We start from the raw sequence: 12,801 nt of genomic DNA on the forward strand, positions 1-12,801 counted from the left end.
TTTGTCGGACGTCTGACAACCCTAGCCGTGAACGGAGACTCCGCCCCGCTCCGCTTCAAGTGACCACATCTAAGCTGAACGTCTACGAGCTTGTAACGGGGTACAATGTAACTTAAGTACTGTCACGCGTGAAACTTGAATATTTTATAATTATATTACAGTTACCGACTTACCTTGACAATTTCGTTACTTACGTTACACATATTTTTCAAATCTAAACCAGCAATATGTAAAAGCCTTGGAGGGCAGCCACTCAGCTGCTGGCAGCGTTCGAAAAGGCGCGAGTTGGCAGGCGTCCTCCACGAGTGGCGCAAAGTGCACTGCACATGCGCAGTTTTCACGCGCGCGCCAGCCCGTGTAACTTTACGACGGTGCCCAGCCTGCTCGGCAACTGTGTCACGACACTACAATACCGTTCGTTTTATTTCGGGATAGTATTGATTGTATTTATTTACAAATCAAGATTGTGTGTTTTACTTTGAAAGATAACAACTTTTCACTTTTACAACGCATTTAAAGAATACAAACAGGAGATTGATTGAAGCGAACCTCGGTGTGTATCCGGCAACCTTTATCGTTAAATATTTGATCTTGTCCTTCCAGCCTTCAGCTTGATCAAAGACCTCATAATAAATTCGATTTAAAGAGGCCTGCAGGGAGCGCAGATCGGGTGGGGACAGTGCCAGTGACCGTGACAACTATAAGTCCAATTCGTAGGCAAACGCGGTAAGCACCACATGCCGTAAAGTGCGGCGTCGCGTCGTAATGTGATTGTTCGCCACTTCTCTGTAAAGTTCCCGCTTACAACACGAAGAAGGCGCCCGTGCAAGAGGGAGGCAAGTAAATCTTTTATTTAAGTGACAGCGAGTGTTCATAGTTAATTACAAAATAGCACTGCTTTTCCTATTTGATTCACACCTAAGCATTTTTGTAGCGTTTTAACAATAGACCAGAACGCTCCTAAACCGTTCACTTGTAAACTTATTTGCCGCTGTTCTCGATGGCACAATTCAAACCTAAGGGTCTGAGAGATTTGCAACTTTCGAAGGTTTTCAGCCAAACGTTTGTTCAGTTAAGTTAAACGGGAACCCCGGTAAAACGCTGTTAAAAAAAAAAAAAGACACAAAGAGCGTTTTTACAGGAAGTCGCAGATTAGCAGGGAGTGAGACCAGTAATTCATGGACACTAGAAGAAGAAAATTCAAATGAAATAATTAATGAATTAATTACTGCAGTGGCGCCGTGCAGGTCATCTGCTGCCAAACTACAGAGCTCAAGCGCAAGTACACAGCTAGCTTGCAATTAAATGACAAGAAGTTAACAAACGGTACATTTAGTTTGAATCTTTATAAAGTGTATGGTAGCGCAGAGCTGGCATTCCTGGCTCACAATGTCAATTGTGTGGGATTTGCAGGACCTACCTGTGCATTTGTGGACTGATTGGTGTGTGTGTGTGCGCGCGCTTAACTGCAGATGAGGGCCTGCTTTAACACTGAAATGTGTCAGGAATTCTTCAGTCAAAACAAAATACGTTTATGTGAATGAAATCACATTCGACCTCAGCCTGAGCCCCCAGGTATGAACAGGGCCGTCTTAACAGCATCATTGGCAAAGTGGTGCGCTGGGGCCCCTGTTTGGAAAACAAAGCAGAAACTTACATAGGAGTCTGAAACATTGTGGGCCCCCAGCCAGTGCACCTACGTGCAGATGGCGCTGGGTATGAAGACTCCCCCCTGTACCACCAGAGGGCCAGCGCCCATACGTTCAGACGGCTCTGGGTATGAAGACTCCCTCCTGTACCACCAGAGGCCAGTGCCCATACGTTCAGACAGCGCTGGGTATGAAGACTGCTCCCTGCCCCGTACCACCAGATTTACATTTACCTATTTGGCTGACACCATTACGATGTTTAGGGTACAACTGGTTGCGTTGCTTTTGGTTTTCCGGTTGGTGCCCAGACAGGTGAAGTGCCCCCCTCAGGGTCACACAAAGTCAGTAGCAGGATTTGAACCCACAGCCTCAGGGTTTGAAGTCCAAAGCCTTAACCGCTACAGCACCCTGTTTCAAAATATGTTTATCAAATGACTGCATTTAAACTAAAGCGATCCTTTAATAATGGGTTTCTGTTAGTGGATGGCACAGACTCTTTTCTGCTTGGCTGTGTGACTAAAGCAGCTGGGTGCCCATCTGTGTGCTTCTTGCCTGACACCCAGTGCTGCAGGGATAAGAATAACGTGGATATTTTTACTTCTGTAAAATAAGTATTGCGCAGCTTGCTACTTTGCTCGGACTACGTAACGCACTTAACCTGTCCTGTTAGTTGTGCCCACCCAGCACTGCTCACGAGATGTGCATTCAGTTGCTCAACAGAAAGGCAGCCATTGCTGAAATATCGAGACGATTATTTCAGCCAGTAGAAGGAAGCATTTGCCTCAGGACGTTGACTTTGTGAATGCTTCAACCTGTGGCTGCTGAAGGTTTGTGTGAAGCTAACAGATATGCAGGGCAGCACGGTGGTGCAGTGGGTAGCGCTGCTGCCTCGCAGTTAGGAGACCCATCTGGGTTCACTTCCCGGGTCCTCCCTGCATGGCGTGGGTTTCCTCCCACAGTCCAAAGACATGCAGGTGAGGTGCATTGGCGATCCTAAATTGTCCCTGGTGTCTGTGTGTCTGTGTGTGTGTGCCCTGCGGTGGGCTGGCGCCCTGCCCGGGGTTTGTTTCCTGCCTTGCATCCTGTAGTTAGGATATAGCGGGTTGGATAATGGGTGGATGGATAACAGATACAGTATGCAGGCACACTGACCTGCGCAGACCGTGAAATCCGTAGGTGCAGGGTGGTTCAGGGTTTACATGGCCGCCTGGCCGGGTTACTGCTGGATAAATCCACTCGTGTTAAGCAGGGGTCTCGCGCCCAGCAGCCAAGTTTCTTTAACTGAAATAAGAGTCTACATGGCATGTTAGCTTCTGTGAATAACTGGATTATTAAAACACATGGAAATGCATCGATAGATGGGGGAAGCAGCACAGGTGTGGTACATCAGGGGTGCCGCCCCGGAGGGCTGCAGTGGCTTCTGTTCAGTTGCTGCTCGTGATGGCGCTACCTGCTTTTGCTGTTATTTCAGCCTGAGCCCCTTTTTAAAAAGTGTGCCTTCTGTAGGAGTGACATGGAAAGCGGGCTCACATGTGACTCTGGAGCTGAGCTTCTGAAGGGCCCACCCAGTTTCTTAATTAGAACCCAAGTCCTGCTTTACCTCGTTTGTGTGCCCCTTCTGCCAAAGCAGACATTCCCAGAGCTCTTGACTGTCTCTTTCCTGAGAGTGGCACCCAAATGTTTTGTGGCCCACCCGTGTCTCTCGGTCCTTCACTTTCTTCTTTTCAAATGTTTTACTGTTTGATGGACACAACGTTAGCGGGACATCTGTTGGGTCACCTTGCGCCTCATTTTTATTTGAAAGGGACGGGAAAAAAATAACAGGTCAGTCGATTAACAGCCAGGCAGCAGCAGGAACGGGGAAGAAAACTGAGAAAGGGTCTGAAATGAAGAGCCCACCGTGATCCAGGAGTTTGATATGCTGGTGAGCGTACGATAGACAGATGAATGTGAAAGGACTCTATAACAGCATGATAGACAGAATAGATAGATGAGAGAGGCGCTATAAAATAAACACCTGTGAGGGGTGGTATATAATCAATAAGTACACGATCGACTGATAGATAGACAGATAGATAGATAGATAAATGTGAAAGATGTTGTATAATATGTGGGTGTGAAAGGCACTATATAACAGATAGCTGTGTCACATGCTTCATATAATAGATGGCTATTGGACTTTGCTGCTCCTTGTTCCACCTTGCTGGTTTTTCCAGCTGTTGTGCCCCCACCCCACATTAATATTTTGACCAAACGCTGAAGCTAGCAAAATGGCTTGAAGTTGGACTCGCCTTGTCAAATGTGCCCACTGGGGTCCATTTTTGGTGTTCTCGTTTTATAGCGTCTTTCACCCAGCAGCCCCAGACCAACTTTTCTCCTCGCCTGCTCCACTTTCCCGTTCGGAGAGCATTTTCCACATGACTTTGTATTCCTTGTTGTTGTAAGCTGGTGACCAAATGAACCTTCCAGATGTCAGTTCCGCTTGATGCCCGCCCCCTGCCCTCCGTGCCAGTGGCTTGAAGTTTACCTTTTCCTTCTCTTGTGCCATTTACACCCAAAATAAACACTCGGTAGCAGAGAGGCCCTCGTCACATACCTGCTGCCAGAGTCCTTAAAGGCCCGTGTGGCTTTGATTTGTGGCCCCTGGTGCTTCCTGGTTCGTGTGGCCCACTCTCGCTCTGGTACCTCCCTGGACGTAGATTGGTATGACGCTCGCTCGCTCGCTCACACACACACCCAGCAACACAAAATGAAGCCGCTGGTCTGAGCGCCAGACGCAGGAAGTCTGTTGATGGACCACTGGGGTCTCTCTCTCTCTCTCTCTCTCTCTCGCTCGCTCGCACTCTCTCTCTCTCTCTCTCTCGCTCGCTCGCTCGCTCGGCCGGACTCAAAGCCACAGATGTTCGTCATTCCCTCAGGACACGAATTCCGTGATAGGCAAAGCGCCTTCTATGTCAGACAAATAAATCAGGACACGCTCCTCCACATGCACGGTCACCGCACTCCTGTCCACGGGATCCCTGCACCGATGTCCTGGGGTTCAACATGTCTGCTTCCTTTACTACTCACTGCTCAAAGGTTGGTCTGCCTGCCCGCCTGCCCACCTGCCTGCACGGGTACGCACATCCTCAACTCCATGTAAAGCTGGGCATTGCATTCAACACAGGAGCCCGGCCTTATGGAGTGAGGCTGTGACCCGGGTGTGTGCCAGGTGAGCTCTGCCTGCACTGAGTGCCACCCACCTTCACCACCTACCCCGGAGACATCCGGCTAATTACAGGGCCTCGCCCAGGTCTCTCATCTTTAGTCATCAGCCAGAAAAAAATGCGGCAGGGGGTTATGGCCTGGAGGAGGAGGAGGAGGAAGGCTTCCTCCATTGTTTGTTTTAACCTGCCCACAGGCCTCCTCTGATTACTCCAACAGATTTGACAAAAAACAACAAGAGTTGATGGGCTGGGGTGCAGATGCAGGCCACGTGCCATAACTTGTATGCTCCTACTGTCCCCGATGTCACCGTTGTCATGGGAGATGAGATGGCATAGGACACTGTAGGGCTTGAGCTCAGAGCAGTGCCATGGCAGTGGGCGGACCTGACGAGGAGAAATGGACAGACGGGTGGGACCCAATCAGGGCCAGAGTCATATAGCGCCTTTCTCCACGCACACTTCCTCAGTGGCAGCACTTGAATGCTTGCACTCAACACAAGCAGTTGAGTCTGATAGGACCACTGTGTGCAGAGAGGTGGCAGCAGGGTGGAACAAGCCGTGACGTCAAGGTGACTCATCTCAGCAGCGTGTACGTCGCCCTCCCTCGTGGAGGCTGCTTTGGTCCTTCCTGGTCACCTCGCTTCTCTCTGTGTTATTTCTACATGCAGTACGGTGGCCCTGGGACTCCTCTGTGCTTGGTGCCATTTCACGTTCCACCCCATGAAGGTTCTTTTATTGAGTGGCACCCCTCCAGTGGCCTTCTCAAGGCCAGCAACTGCAGTTCAGTAAAACAGAATGAAATGCCACAGGTGTGCCCAAGTTTCATCAGCACACCACGTGAGGCAAGTGGCACTCAGGTCACATGTGGACGATGAGCGGTTTGCCAGGCTCTTTGGGGGCCGCAGCCTCATTACTGCATGTTCCTTACAGCCTGCAGCACAGTTCACGTGACAAAGCTTTGTCTGTAGCATCACACAGCGCGATGGCATATTGTGACAGAAGTGTCACAACAAATTGTATAACGTCACTTTCATGGCAGGTAAAGTGGCACCATTAACAACATGCTGAATTGAGCTTTGGAGTGTCGTGAAGGTGTCGCCGTTGTGAGACGAAGCCTGAAAAAGCTGCGATAATTAGCTCTCCACAATGGAGACGTGTGCCATGTCAGTTGAATGGGAATGACGACATCTCTGCCAAGCGGCCAGGCGCTGACCCGGGGGGCTCCCCTCCACTCCCTCCGGTGGTCACGGACATGGACAGACAAAGGCCAGGGCCAAATGCTCAGTCACAAGTCAAAGAGGGCAGCGACACCGGCCCACTTAGCTTAACAGCAGCTGATGGCATCTTGCTGTGGCAGCGTGTTTGATTGGCAGGCTAGTCGCACCATTGGACGTCTGTATAATGTGGTGCCATGTGCCCGTTGGTGTCCAAGATGTGGAGCGTTGTCAGGCTGTGTGTAACTCGATTCTTTGGTTTGTGGTGCTCACCGCCTGCTCTCGTTGTCTTACAGTGTCCATTCTTCTCTGGCGCAGTGTGTCCATGAACACGATGCCAGTTCAGAATGAGGAGACCCCGGCCAGCAGCTGGCCACCCCACTATGGAGAACAGCAAAAATCCAACAACCTTGGGTGAGTGCTTGTGCCCACTGGCTCTTGATTGGCTCCGCTCAGGTGGCATTAAGTGGCCACCACAGGTTTTGGAGTCTCTGCAGGACAGAAGTGAACTCGCCCGAGACGTGCCATTGAATAAAGGAGGTGGACATGTGGATGAAGAAGCAGTGGCGGTTCATACGGGCAAAAGTGAGGGGCTGGCAGGGGCTGGCAAGGGCATAGGAGCAGCACCAAGAAAAGGGGCAAAAAGCTCAAGCAGCTAATAAACAACTCGCTGGAGACTCTTTAAAAGGCATAGCGGGCAGCAGGTGAGTGGTGCAATCAAGTGGCCAGGCAGGCAAGTAGGGGGGCAATTTAGGCTGTGGCAAAGTCCTGGGGTCAGCTTAGTGGAAGTGCCCTCTGATGGCAGCCAATTCTGTCGCATACCTTGAATGCTCTCCTTGTGCCTGGCATATTTCAGAGCTGAAATGGCCACACTGGCATCTCCTTATGCCAGCTTCCCATACTTTCACTTGCTCCTTAAGCACTAATGTCGATAAGGATTGCTGCCCTCTAGTGGACCTGTCCTCCCATGTTCTCTCAGTGCCCACTTCTCTCCTCTTTGTATTGTCCACCGATTGATGGCAACACACCCCACCGAACACCCAGGCACCAGGAAGCACATTTGGGTCTCAGTGTCGGAGAAGCTGGCAGCAGCGAGCCGTCAGTCTTAATTAATCTGCCACCCTGTCAGATTAGCACACTTCACCATGAGCTGTCACCTCCCTGTCACTCAGATGAAGCTGCTGGGTCAGATTAGATTCAGCTTGTTTGCTCACTCGCTTGTCCACAGACGTGCCCATCTGGCCTCTGGTCGGGTACCAGGGCTGCGGCCTTCGTGCTTCAGTACATGTCCTTTCTCAGGTGGTCTAGAGTGCCAGTTGTTCACTTGGGCTCAGTTTGCGTGCCCAATTTGTAAATGCAGACTGTAAATTCAAGTGAATATTTCCTCGCCAGCATTGGCATCCATCACAGCTCCGAAGACCCGGGTTCAAATTGCTGCCTGAGGTGCACATTAGAAACAGAATAAAGAATTTTAACAACATGGAAGGACTGACAGACGAAATGAGCCTCAGTGCTCGACCGGGGAAGGCCGGAATAGCCAGGAGAAGGGGCAGTGGGGCCGCTTGAGGGGCTTCGGAAGGGTGACGAGTGGGCATCAGTGGCACTGATCAGTGTTAAGGCGTGTGACCGGGTGTGCGTGTCAGCTCGCAAGATAAAACTGGGCAGATGACCTGAGAACCCCCCGCCCACCGGGTGCGCTGTTGTTTCTGGCAGGCGTCTCCAAACAAACATGAGCGCCAGGGCCAGTCTGCTGTGAGAAACGTCCAAAAAAGGAGAAGGCGGCGGGGCTCGGCTGGAGGCCCCCATGGTACGGGCTGAGCTCGACGCAGACTTGGGAGCTTTAGAGGCCCGGCGCCCGAGGCAAGGCTGAAACCTGCAGAGTGCACTCAAACAAAGCTGCACGAGGAGGGCACTGCCACCTCACATGATCCTGTATAGCACCTTTGACAGCGGGCACTGTTTCAAGATCCTCATGGGAGGAGCCCGTCTGACATTTATATAGTGCCTCTGACAGGGATGTTGGGTGGCCTCACAACAAGAGCAGAGCTTTAAGGGGGCACTGCCTGTGACAAATGGTGCGTGTCATTACCCTCAGCAGGAGGGGAGAGGACAACATTAAAGAGATGCTTTAGGTGCCCCTCTAATGCCTGTGGGAATGGGCATTGCCCCGTTGTGTTTCCAAAGGTGACCCTCACCCAGCGCACTTGGCTTCAAGTTTGCATTTTAGTGGTGGAGCCGAGCGCCAGCGGCCCACAAGACCTTTGACAAGCCTCACGTTCTCGAAAGCAGGGCGCCCGAGTGGCACCCACATGCAAGGCCTAAGGCTGTGACCAGGTGCAGACCACATTAGCCTGTGACATCCCTGTGCCATTGCTTTGTCCCGCCCCATCCACGTCTAATCCGAACTGAAGTCCTTCCGGTGCCTCCGGTGGTCGTGCACTTGGGGTTACTGCTGGCCAGGCCACTCTAATTGGCAGGCTCCAGCGGGCACATATAATGCGGTTCGACGGTCTGTCTTTGATTGTGATCGGGGATCATGGGGTCTGCCATCCCAGAGGAGGAAGTGGGGGCGACGGGCACCTTCTGGGCAAAACAAATAGGAGCCGAAGACCAGAACCACAGGCACAAAGTGGGAAGATGGCATTATGCAAATGAGCACGTCTTGATGCAAACCATCCCAGTGCAGTCAGTAATGCTTATCCATCGTAAAGGGCAGAGTGCCCTGCAAGAAATAACGCAGGCGGTCTGCGGAGACGGCGTGAGAGGGGTGGGCACGGCGTCTCCCGCAGCACAATGCATTATCATATTTCCACGTAATTAGTTGGTTTTTCCACATGAAATGAGAAAGCGGATCGACGTTGCATTAAACTGCCTGGAGGTCTGGTGGCAAACCTTAACTTGCGCTGCCCGCGTCAATGATCTCGTTTGCTTGGCCGTCATGCCCACCACCCCACACTCCATCACTTGGTTTGAGAGGACCCCTTAAAATATTATAAAGGGTGCAACAGCAGCAGGTACACTCCTGAAGAGCACAGGTGCCAGTCTGTCAGGCATGAATGCACACGCCCAGCCCTGACCGTAGCGTCTGTGCCCACCTCGCTAGACCTGGCATGGGACCTGAAACTGAAAGAAACGTCACCCTGGGCATAAGGCCCAAATGATACATCAGATGTCCCCTTACCCTTGGCTCTGTAATGGTGATGTGTGCCCACTTGCTGAAATGTTCCAGATGAAAAGCCCGCCTTCATTAAGTTCTGGTTGGACCAAGCAGTCCAGGGTCTGACCCAGCCTGACCCCCACTTTGGCCTTGCAAAGACCCCCAGGTGCTTCACATGCACCCTCGAGGTCTGACCCTGCCTGTGCCCGACAAGTGCCCCTGTTTGAGTGCAGAGCTGTTAATGGAGGATTCTGGGACGAAGGTGTTTGTGGAGTTCATGGGTGTGAATGGCTGAAGCCCCTTCAATAACTGGACCACCCGAGGGTCACAAGCCACCTAACAAGTGAATGAATACCTGAACGTGCAAGTGGGGGTGAAGGACTCCTCATGTACATCATACTTGTGTGAATGGATGGCATGTGTGGCATGGGAATTGAGAGAAGGGGTGGGGGGTGACCTGCTGGGGTCCGTTCATTAAGGGGGTCTTTTCAGAGGCTCGTCCGTTCAGGGTCTGTGCTGACGGTTTCGATGCTCGGGGGGCCGCAGGTGGGGTGGTGCAGGAGAGGTGCCGCTCCCCCAGTATGTTCTGTGTGTGCCAAGCCAAAGTAAAGGCTCAAGTGAGACGAGCCACCGCGGGAGTCCGCTGGACCGCGTGAGCGCCGAGCCTGCCGGCTGAGGCCCGTCCCACCGCCGACCCCACCGTTAAGTCACATTAGTCAGAAGTTGCTGGATGCTCCTTGGCTGGAGTCCTGGCACGGAGGGAAGTAAATTTAGGTCAATTAATTAAATCAAATCCATTGGAGACGTCAGAACAAATAAAAGGAAACACGGGGCTGGACTTCGGGGGGCTGGCACACGTGCGAGCTAACGGGATGGTGGGGGGCTGCCCGGAGAGCCGTGTGCCAGCCTGGCCATTGAGTGAAGCCAGTGACGAGCTTGTCACAATGTCCGATTGTCCCGGCGTGTCCTCGGTTTTGTAGGGCAGGCTGAAGATGTCGTCCTTGACCCCGGCCCTTTCTTTTGCCTCCTCGGCTGGCACCGTAACGTTTCTGTTTAGGAACCTCTAGCCGCTTATCGCTAATTGTCTTCCCAAAGTGAGTTGTTGCCAACAATGCAATATTCCGCTTTTTGAAGCGCACCAAGCTGGCACACGCCACTCCGGCGGCCTCACTAACAAATTCACACTTGCAGGATGAAAAAGAAAAAACCATTGCAAAGCTGGTGCCAACTCGGCTGACAAAGCCGTTGTGCCATTGTGTTCTGGCAGTCGCATGTGCCCGTGCGTCCCCTCGAACACGGGCTGGATGGCTGCGGTCCAGTGCACTGGCCTCATCCCAGGACCGCTGAGTAACCCTCTGCGAGTGGCCGGAGAAATTCACAGCCAGCTGACATCAGGAGAGAGGAGCAGAGCTGGCACACTGCACTGTACTGCCACCACTGGGCACCCGGAGTCACCATTGACTCCTACTGCCTATAACAGACGGGGTGCCTGGCTGGCAAAGATGACGTGGGAATAGGGCTGGTGGGACCATGTGGCAAAAGACCACCAACAAGAAGACACCAGCGACACAAACGAGAAGAGAGCCACGCCCAATAGGGGCCACTGGCACAGGGGAGGGGGGCAGTCCACGCCATTCTGCACCCCCGAAACCTCGCAAAACGAATGCTGTGGTGGAGCCGGGACTGTAAAGGACAAGCCCCCATCTCAAAGAGCGAAAGGGCATAGGCTGAGCAGACGGTGGGTGGTATCAGCCTGGCACCGTCAGTCCGGAAGCTGCCTCTTGCATAGTGGCTTGGAATTCTCTGTGGAGGAGGGATGAGCACAGGGAGAACATAAAGCAAGTAGGGGCTGGGGACCGCTTGGCAGCCCATTCCCACTTGGGATTGTGTGCCAGGAGAGTATGGTGCCATCTCGGCTAACCCTAACATGGGTGGCCATGTACTGTCCTCTTGGCTGCCCACCCGGGCTTCACCCTCTACCTGACAGGAGGGTTACAAATTCCTGGCAACTGCCAAATCCTGTGCCCTCTGGCATTCAGAGGTGGCATCTCCCCCTCTGTCTCTCCTCTCTGTAGTGGCTCCCCTTCTGGGGCATCCAGCAAGCGTACAAGGTGTGCTGCCCCCTATTGGTGACCCTGTGTTCTAATGCTGTACCATGAAGAACTTTTGTTACTGCCAGTGTGCCCTAGAGTACTCCTCTTTAGGGCCAGCTGCTGGGACCCTTGTGCCAGCTGGGCGCCACTTTACACTAGTAAGAATGGCACTAGACAGTAGTCTATATGAACTTGTCTTAGTAGGAGCACTAATGCCCGCACCTGTATGCCCCCCAGTGGGCGACCTTCAGCGAGTTGGTGACGTGAAGAGATTCATTGTGTGTGAAACGTGAGAAGGGCAGAAATGGGAGAAGAGCAAAGCAGACCGAAAGAAAGACGGGAAAGGCGCTGTTGGGTACACAGCTGTGAAAGGTGCCACATAGTGGGTGTGAAAGGCTATGCAGCTGGAACACAGGTTATATAACAGACACCCTATGAGAATATAAAGGCGCTATATAGCAGACGGGCAGGATGGGGGACATAAAGGCCACTTGAGATGCGCTGAAGAGCAGAGCGTCAAGGCGATTCACACAGACACCATCGAGAGGTGTGAAAGGCGCTATATAGCTGATGGGCAGCTCAGAGCCTTCAGTGAACTCAGTGAAGACAAGAGTCCAGTCCAGAACCCCCCCGGTCCGAGACGGTAGACGATGAGGCCGAACCGCCGTCATCTTTGCTCCCCACACTCCCCCTTCACGTCGAGCGTCTTATTGTTCCTCGAACTTGAAAAGCGTGACACCTTTTTAGTGGCTCGTCTTCTCTGGCGCCATGCTGGACCACTCAGAATGTAGCGGGCAGCCCAAAAGTGACCAGCAGACAGAAGGCCATGTCTGTGCCCTGGTGGCGATCCCTTGGAAAAGTTTCCTGTGTAGATATGCAAATGAGCGGGGAAATGTCAAATTTGCATAGATTGCAAGTGAGCCCGTCTCCGTCTCCCTCGCAGCCACGTCTCATGTCGTGTGACAGCTTCGGCATTGTCCGGGCAGCAGGCCACCCTGCCCACGCGAGCACCGCCGTGTCACAAAGATTTACTTCAGAGCAGCTGGACGGATCGACAGGCCGCTGAGCGCCGAGTGACGTGATGCGATGTGACAAACGATGCTGGGCTTTTGGAGAGTGACTGCCTGTCAGCCGTGGCGCTCAGGGCCTCGTTGGAGCGCCGCACTCGATTATGCAAATGAAACGTCTGCCTTGTAAGACCATCGGGGTGACCCACAAAGGCAGAGGAGACCACCTGCTCAGAGGTCACCCTCTGCCAGGCCACAGCTCTGAATGTTAGCAACCCTGAGGGGACAACACTAATGCAAGGCCACCTTACCTGGGAGCACACGCAGGGCACAGGGTGGCCTCCTCTGACCTGCCTTTGCCTCCAAGTGCCAGTGACCGAGGGGGCAGCACCTGCCCCTACTTCAGGTCTAGTTCTGCTGGGTTTGTCCTCGTCATCAGCGCTCGGTCAGGGAGGTGACATGGTGGTGACACACA

The 12,801-nt window shown here is 52.7% G+C and overlaps 1 protein-coding gene across 3 annotated transcripts in view; it reads right to left on the reverse strand.

Moving 5' to 3' along the window:
* The window catches only part of frem1b (Fras1 related extracellular matrix 1b), a 124,781-nt gene that overhangs the window by 82,741 nt on the left and 29,239 nt on the right, over positions 1–12,801 (reverse strand). The window contains exon 1 of one of the 3 annotated variants that reach the window (XM_039767222.1): positions 4,246–4,432. The exons of 1 other annotated variant lie outside the window; for it this stretch is intronic. The gene's annotated coding sequence lies outside the window, so the exon portion shown is untranslated. Of the gene's footprint in view, positions 1–194; positions 212–4,245; positions 4,433–12,801 lie in introns of those variants that run through there. One more of the 3 variants, XM_039767224.1, reaches the window with a different exon arrangement.

The sequence above is a fragment of the Polypterus senegalus genome, chromosome 10, assembly GCF_016835505.1.
Source record: "Polypterus senegalus isolate Bchr_013 chromosome 10, ASM1683550v1, whole genome shotgun sequence".
NCBI lineage: Eukaryota > Metazoa > Chordata > Cladistia > Polypteriformes > Polypteridae > Polypterus > Polypterus senegalus.